Below are 9,140 nucleotides of genomic sequence, written 5' to 3'. Positions count from 1 at the left end.
TGTGCTAAAGTGCCCTCTAGGAGCCATAACCTGTGCTAAAGTGTCCTCTAGGAGCCAAAATGTGTGTTAAAGTGTCCTCTAGGAGCCAAAACATGTGCTAAAGTGCCCTCTAGGAGCCAAAACCTGTGCTAAAGTGTCCTCTAGGAGCCCAAGCGCATGCTAAAGTGTCCTCTAAGAGCCAAAATGTGTGCTAAAGTGTCCTCTAGGAGCCAAAACGTGTGTTAAAGTGCCCTCTAGGAGCCAAAACCTGTGCTAAAGTGTCCTCTAGGAGCCAAAACACGTGCTAAAGTGTCCTCTAGGAGCCAAAACATGTGCTAAAGTGCCCTCTAGGAGCCAAAACACGTGTTAAAGTGTCCTCTAGGAGCCAAAACATGTGCTAAAGTGTCCTCTAGGAGCCAAAATGTGTGTTAAAGTGTCCTCTAGGAGCCATAACCTGTGCTAAAGTGTCCTCTAGGAGCCATAACCTGTGCTAAAGTGCCCTCTAGGAGCCAAAATGTGTGTTAAAGTGTCCTCTAGGAGCCATAACCTGTGCTAGAGTGTCCTCTAGGAGCCAAAATGTGTGTTAAAGTGTCCTCTAGGAGCCAAAATGTGTGTTAAAGTGTCCTCTAGGAGCCAAAACATGTGCTAAAGTGCCCTCTAGGAGCCATAACCTGTGCTAAAGTGTCCTCTAGGAGCCAAAATGTGTGTTAAAGTGTCCTCTAGGAGCCAAAACATGTGCTAAAGTGCCCTCTAGGAGCCATAACCTGTGCTAAAGTGTCCTCTAGGAGCATAAACGTGTGTTAAAGTGCCCTCTTCAGTGGCGAGGACGCGCTATATGTGCCCTTTTCGCCCCTGCCCTTCAAAAAGTCTGTGCACGCCCCTGGGGTCACACATGACCTGTAAGCATGAAATAAGATTTATCCTGCATGGAAATAAATCGATGAGTCGGCTGAAATTCTGACTAAACCTGTGTCATCAGGGCTTCCTCTCTTCCCCGGGCGGCTCTCTGCTCCATCTTGTAAACCATGATCTTCCTCTCCGCTGCTGCTCTTTCCTGATGCAGCATGTCCAGCACCTTAATCTGCCCGAGACACAGTGGAGACACAAATATCACTGTTAAAAAAACCTGAATCCAGCAATTATGTTACAATTTAGGAACTTTCTGGCATTAAAAATGTCACCAATTAATTTTAAATGACAACAATTGGTTTTGCTAAGAAATAAAACATAATCTGTGTTAATATGGTCGGTGTTCGACTCGTCAGACTGGTCAAAAAAGTTCAATTTTAGTTGATTTCCTGCAGCCATATTGCTGAAGTGATGCTCTCCAGGAGACTTAGACTCAGGGCGCCCTCCCACTGTGCCTCCGTCCCGTGCCCCGTGCTTTAGGGTCCTTGTCCCCCCCTCCAGGCCCGTTTGTACTCACACTACCTGGGCCTCGGAGAATGCTTCTTGCTGCCTATACGTCATCACGCCGTAACACGTCACACGCATTGATGACGTCATGGCGATGCGTGGCTTTGTTTCCAGATCTTTCCGTAGACCTCGGAGTTTTTGTGCGTCTTGTCGACTGTTTTTGAATCTTTTCATCGACCAAATCTGCAGTAAACACTCCACCTCCGCATCACACCAACGTGAACCTTTCACCGCCATTGTTTGAAATGTCCGCGCATGGTCCCTCCTTCTTTTTTCTATGTCCCAACAGGCGCACAGGAAATGACCTCAGAACCGCCGTAGGCCTCGTGCTCGTACACGTGCGCACGCTCGTGCTCGTACACGTGCAAACGTGCTTTACTAAAGCCCACCTCTCCCAAACGGGCCGTGGACGGCAAGCGTGCCGCTCCTAGACGTGGTACGGTTGCACTCACACTGGTCAAAGGAACCAGACTTTAGCCGTGAAACGTGCTGGGGCACGGGACGGAGGCACAGTGGGAGGGCGCCCTGAGACGTCTCTTTATTGATTCTTTGAGACGACTCCGCAAGGAAATTGCGAAAAGGTATTTCAGCTACCAACTTTGATCCTCTTTTTGAAAAACATTTGAATATATGCACAATATCACCATTGCAGTTCACATTTCCTTACAAAGAATGAGAAACAATTCAACTTTAGCTTGGACTTGAGGCTGGACATGAAAGTTTAAGGTAAATCACAGTGACGGTCTGTAGGCAGAGAAAGAGTGGAAGCAGACCTGGTGTCTGGTCCTGTGGTCCATCTGGCCCAGTCTGCTGTTGACCTGCTCCTGCACGTTCAGGATGTGCAGCCTCATCTCCTCCTGCGTGGCTTTGACTCGCCCCTCCAGCTTCTTGAACAGCGGCTTACAGTGGCATCCATCAGCTGGGGCCTACGGGGGATGGTCACAGGTCATGAGCTGCACACATCAAGTACTCTGATCGTGGTTCCTGTCTCTATTTCTGTTTCCTGTCTGTGTAAGTGACAAACAACATTTTTGAAATTGGTCCAGAACTGAGTGTGTGTGCTGCTGCCTGGCTGCTGTAACCAAGCTTTTTTTGTTGATGCAGGTCAACCTAGCCCCGCCCACAGCCACTTCCTGTTTGAACCAATCAGGAAGTTCCGTCAGCGTCAGTTCTCTGAGTGTCCACTAGGGGCAGGTTTCATAACAGAGCAGTTTCTCATTGAGCCCCATGTTAAACAGGCCGTTTACACAGCATCATTAAACCTGTTTAAGGACAAAAGAACATTCTAGTCTGTGTGTTTAGCTCAGATCTCCATGACAACACTGAGGGGGAGGGTCTAGTTTTTATTTTATTGGAGGTTAAAGTTTATGGATAATTAGGGGCGTGGCCTCTTGAGTGACAGCTAGCCTCTGGACCTCACTTCTCCTCGGAGGTAAACGTCAGCCAGATGGACGTACGCCCCTCCCCCCAACGTCACATACATGCCCTTTTTTGGTCAGAGGAAATGACAGATGGAGACTCCCGTAGGCGAAGACGATTGGATCAAGTTAGAGAATGGACCTCGACGGAGACGCTACGTCTGTTTTTAAACAGTCTATGAGGTCAACATAGTATCTTTAGCTAATAGCATTAGCCTTCCCCCGCTCTGATGCAAAGTCAGAGTTTTGTGTCTCAGGACTGATGGAGGTGAAGTTTCTGCAGATTCCTGCTTCAGTCTTGTCGTCTGTGACGTTGTCGTTGTCCTTCGTCAGTACTGAAGAGGGTCCAGTGGGGAAAGACGCTACCTGACAACCAGAAGAGCCGGCCACTGCGGGTTCAAACCCCGCCTGAGGTACATGACACAACCGCTCAAACACTAAAGGGTTCAAAACTTGTGTTGGTTGCGAATTTACGAATTTCATCTTTAGAATTTCAATTTCAACATACGAATTTCAACTTGCGAATGTCTGAATTTCAATTTCAACTAGGGGATTTCCAATTTGCGAATTTCCAAATTTCAAGACTGTCCAGTGGGGAAGGACGCTTCCTGCCAACCATGAGAGTTCAAACCCCTCCCAAGACAACACAAAACCACTCAAACACTAAAGGGTTCAAAACTTGCGTTCATAAATGCTGTCCGTTGGGAAGTCAACTTGCGAATTTCCAAGTTTCAATTTCAAGACTGTCCAGTGGGGAAGGGAAGGTTGCTGCGAGTTCATCTTCCGAGTTTCAATTTCAACACTCTTGGAACAGCACCTTTCTGGATGGACGTGTGCTTTGGTAGGATGTCTTCTCCTCTTTATCTCGCAGTAGTGTCGACGTCAAACTGCAGACCAAAGTTCTACTCTGGTGTCTGCTGACAACATCCCGTGAGATTTCAGAACAAGAATTCAGTCAGACCCTAACCCTGATACCTAAAAAGAAAGATTGCAGCTCGGTTCACAGCAGGCAGGCTGCAGCGCTCACACTCGGTACTGGACCAGTTTCAAAAAGAGCTGTTGCCTTTCGTCACTTAACCAGAAATATGTCTGAAAATAGGTTAAAAAAGACCCAAATTCCCCGTTAAGCATCAAGAGTTTCTCGAACACTGCTCCAAACCAACTGTTTCACCCTCTCCGTACTCTGGAAACTTGTGATTTATGAATCGAGCTCTGAGCAAAACCACTGTTTCACAAAAAGTGTCTGTAGTTAAGTCATCAGTGACCTGTCCAATGGTGCCATCCTTGTCCCGGTACAGTGTGTAAAGCTGAAAGATTTTTCCATTGGGACCAGATTCTTCACTTCCCTCCCAGAACAGATTCTTCTTGGCGTCGTCTTTCTCTCCTTTTTTCCCAACGTTTACATTCAAAGCCTGCAAAGGAGTAAAAGTGACACACTGTTAGTAAAGATGGCGTTAAAAGGAGCCAGTTGAGGTGGTTCAGGATCATCTGGTAAGGATGAACCCTGGGCGCCTCCCTAGGGAGGTGTTCCAGGCACGTCCAGCTGGGAGGAGGCCTCGGGGAAGACCCAGGACCAGGTGGAGAGATTAGATCTCCACACCTGGGAACGCCTCAGGATCCTCCAAGTTTGAGGCCCCTTGCTAAAGCTACTGCCCCCGCGACCCGACCCCGGATAAGAGGTTGAAGATGAGATGGTCATAAGCGCTGTAGGGCTACTCCTATCTTAGGCCTTCTCTACTAACAGGGAACAGGTTCTTGAACTGGTCCCATTCCATTCTTTTCCATGCAACCACCGTGTGTCGGGGGAGCTTAACGGCCCCCTGTGGGACCATGAGACCCCGCGTGAAGGGTGTGGGGCCACAGGCTATCTATCGCAACTCTTGCAGCGCTGCAGCGGGTTCCCTGTGTGCCGCTAGAGAGCATGTGAAGGAAAACCGGTGTAGGATGGCAAATCCCAATACTTTTATGTGCACGCACGTCCAATGTTTTGTCCGCAGGCCACCTTTGACGTGAATCCTGTTCACCCCAGGCCACAAGAGCATAGAGGACTGATAGTCCTGAGAGTGAACCGGGAGTCCCGACCTCCTGAGAGCGAACAGGGAGTCCCGACCTACTGCGAGTGAATCCGGAGTCCCGACCTACTGCGAGTGAATCCGGAGTCCTGACCTACTGCGAGTGAATCTGGAGTCCTGACCTACTGCGAGTGAATCTGGAGTCCCGACCTACTGCGAGTGAATCTGGAGTCCCGACCTACTGCGAGTGAATCTGGAGTCCCGACCTACTGCGAGTGAATCTGGAGTCCCGACCTACTGCGAGTGAATCTGGAGTCCCGACCTACTGCGAGTGAATCTGGAGTCCCGACCTACTGCGAGCGAATCTGGAGTCCCGACCTACTGCGAGTGAATCTGGAGTCCCGACCTACTGCGAGTGAATCTGGAGTCCCGACCGACTGCGAGCGAATCTGGAGTCCCGACCGACTGCGAGTGAATCTGGAGTCCCGACCGACTGCGAGTGAATCTGGAGTCCCGACCGACTGCGAGCGAATCTGGAGTCCCGACCGACTGCGAGTCAACCGGGAGTCCCGACCTCCTCCGAGTCAACCGGGAGTCCCGACCGACTGCGAGCGAATCTGGAGTCCCGACCTACTGCGAGCGAATCTGGAGTCCCGACCTACTGTGAGTAAAACGGGAGTCCCGACCTACTGCGAGCGAACAGGGAGTCCCGACCTACTGCGAGTTAACTGGGAGTCCCGACCTACTGCGAGTTAACCGGGAGTCCCGGCCTACTGCGAGTTAACCGGGAGTCCCGGCCTCCTGAGAGCGAACCGGGAGTCCCGACCTCCTGAGAGTGAACCGGGAGTCCCGACCTCCTGAGAGTCAACCAGGGGTCCTGACCTGAGAGTGAACCGGGAGTCCCGGCCTCCTGAGAGCGAACCGGGAGTCCCGACCTACTGCGAGTCAACCGGGAGTCCCGGCCTCCTGAGAGCGGACCTGGGGAGTCCTGACCAACTGAGTTCTTCTCTGGACACCAAACTTAATGAACTTCTCTAAAAGTTCTGGTAGATCTGTGATACAGAAGCACGTTTGGGAACAGAGCAGCTGTGAATTCAAATCTTTTCTTTGTCCATTTGAATTAAAAAAAAAAAAGAGATAAAAGAACTTCCTATTCCTGGACTTGAACCCAGACCTTCTGAGTTTAAACCATGACTCCTGTCCTCTAGACCATCAGGGACAACTGGACTTGTGGACCCAGTTCCACCTGCAAATCCTGACACCAGCAGCCGAAGAAACTCAACAACTAAACGACTGTAAAGTCCGAAGTCAGAGTTTTGTGTCTCAGGACTGATGGAGGTGAAGTTTCTGCAGGTTCCTGCTTCAGTCTGATCCTCTTTGTCTCTGTCATTGTTAGTTTTCATCAGTACTGAAGATGGTCCAGTGGGGAAGGACACCGCCTGCCAACCAGGAGAGCCGGCCACCGTGGGTTCAAACCCCGCCTGAGGTACATCACACCACCACTCAAACACTAAAGGGTTCAAAACTCGCTTTCACAAATGCTGTTCGTTGCGAAGTTACGAATTTCAATGTCAACTACAACTTGTGAATTTACGAATTTCAATGTCAACTGACGAATTTACGAATGTCAATGTCAACTGACAAACTCACGAATTTCAACTTGCGAATTTACGAATTTCAATTTCAAGATGGTCCAGTGGGGAACTACACTGCCACCGCAGGTTCAAGCCCCGCTTGAGGTACACCACTCAAACACTAAAGGGTTCAAAACTTGCGTTCACAAATGCCGCTCGTTGCGATTTCAACTTCCGAATTTCAATTTCAACTTGGGGATTTGCGATTTCAATTTCAATGTGCAGTGAGAACAGGTGCGCCCTTTACTTTGTATCTTAAAGGACCTGAAGTTTTCAGTTTAGATTCACATTTCACACCTGAGTGAGAACCAGGAGTCCTGACCTCTAGACCACCTGGGACACAGAGACATAATAACGTCCAGACATCTACAGTTCAGACAACTTTATTAGGTGTAGGCTTTTCTGGCGTAGAGAAAAAACGCAAAATCAACGACAACATAACAACAAGCAGCAGACGACAACAGGAGTACAATATGCAAAATCAGTAAACATCCCCTAAGGCGCTTAAGTGACTGCCTCATAATTGTGTGGAGCGGCACAATTTAATATCAGAGACCTTAGGGCGCCCTCCCACTGTTCCTCCGTCCCGTGCCCCATGCTTTAGGGTCCTTGTCCCCCCCTCCAGGCCCGTTTGTACTCACACTACCTGGGCCTCGGAGAATGCTTCTTGCTGCCTATACGTCATCACGCCGTAACACGTCACACGCATTGATGACGTCATGGCGATGCGTGGCTTTGTTTCCAGATCTTTCCGTAGACCTCAGAGTTTTTGTGCCTCCGCATCACACCAACGTGAACCTTTCACCGCCATTGTTTTAAATGTCAGCGCATGGTCCCTCCTTCTTTTTTCTACGTCCCAACAGGCGCACAGGAAATGACCTCAGAACCACCGTAGGCCTCGTGCTCGTGCGCACGCTCGTGCTCGTACATGTGCAAACGTGCTTTACTAAAGCCCACCTCTCCCAAACGGGTCGTGGGCGGCAAGCGTGCCGCTCCTAGACGTGGTACGGTTGCACTCACACTGGTCAAAGGAACCAGACTTTACCCGTGGAACTTGCTGGGGCACGGGACGGAGGCACAGTGGGAGTGCGCCCTTATAGTTTGGTAATTTTATCAGCTCCCACCAGAATCCTGATCCAGGACTGTCATTCATGTGTCCTGTTGCAGACATAAAGCCAAGCAGTTGATCCATCAGTGAATCATTGATGTTGAAGCATTAATCAAACATTTATTGTAAAAACTGTTCATCTGTGAGCCCCACCATCACCTCCATGGTTCACTGTGGCTGAGCAGAACAGTCCTGACGCCCTCGGTTGTTACCTGCTCCTTCATTCTCCTCGTCCTTCGGTGGCTGACGGGGCTGCCGACGGCGGCCGGGCTCTTGTAGCGATGCTGCTGCTGCTGGTGAGGACCCACTTTGAAGTCCGTTCTGCTCTCCATTAGTTCACTGCTGGGGGTTTCCTCCACCACAGAGCTGCTGTCCTGCTCACGACACACAGGAGGAACGAGGTCTATTGTGAAATTTCAACCAGATGCAAAATGTACGATGCCATTTTCTTTAATTCGCAGTTGCAGATCCGATACCCAAACTTACAAATCCACTTATACCGAGTACCGATCGGATCCCTGTGCATTAAAAAGCATGTACACCATATAACATTTTCTTATATGTAGTTTGACAGTCAGTCATAACGTAAAGAACGTAAATATACGACTTTAAAGTAGATGCTAACACCAACACTTTGGGTGCCATGGAAGGAATTTCTAATACTCGTAATAGTATCCGAACAACTTTAATGAAAACTGCATTGAATGAAATAACAAAAGCAAAAGTTAGTATTCATTTTTAATCTATAAAAAACCTTCAGTGTCATTCTCTTCTCTAAATGCAGAATAAGGGCGCACTCCCACTGTGCCTCCGTACCGTGCCCCAGCACGTTTCACGGCTAAAGCCTGGTTCCTTTGACCAGTGTGTGTGCAACCGTACCGCGTCTAGGAGCGGCGCGCTTGCCGTCCACGGCCCGTTTGGGAGAGGTGGGCTTTAGTAAAGCACGTTTGCACGTGTACGAGCACGAGCGTGTGCACGTGTACGAGCACGAGGCCTACGGCGGTTCTGAGGTCATTTCCTGTGCGCCTGTTGGGACGTAGAAAAAAGAAGGAGGGACCATGCGCGGACATTTCAAACAATGGCGGTGAAAGGTTCACGTTGGTGTGATGCGGAGGTGGAGTGTTTACTGCAGATTTGGTCGATGAAAAGATTCAAAAACAGTCGACAAGACGCACAAAAACTCCGAGGTCTACGGAAAGATCTGGAAACAAAGCCACGCATCGCCATGACGTCATCAATGCGTGTGACGTGTTACGGCGTGATGACGTATAGGCAGCAAGAAGCATTCTCCGAGGCCCAGGTAGTGTGAGTACAAACGGGCCTGGAGGGGGGGACAAGGACCCTAAAGCACGGGGCACGGGACGGAGGCACAGTGGGAGGGCGCCCTTAGTCTCCAGTTCTGATAAAACCGATGCTATCTAAGTTAACCACTGTTGTTGTTAGCTTAGATCTCTCGTGTCATCAGCCCCCCGCTCCCCCCTCAACTGCCAGTAGCTCCTTACACGACACTGATTGGACGTTGGCTTCTGGTTATTTCTTACTTTGTTTGGAAGTATGTCCACTCTCGTGACAG

This window comes from Echiichthys vipera (assembly GCF_963691815.1).
Source record: "Echiichthys vipera genome assembly, chromosome: 12".
Taxonomy (NCBI): Eukaryota; Metazoa; Chordata; class Actinopteri; order Perciformes; family Trachinidae; genus Echiichthys; species Echiichthys vipera.
The sequence above is the reverse complement of the archived record's forward strand: the minus strand, read 5'-3'. Positions refer to the sequence as shown.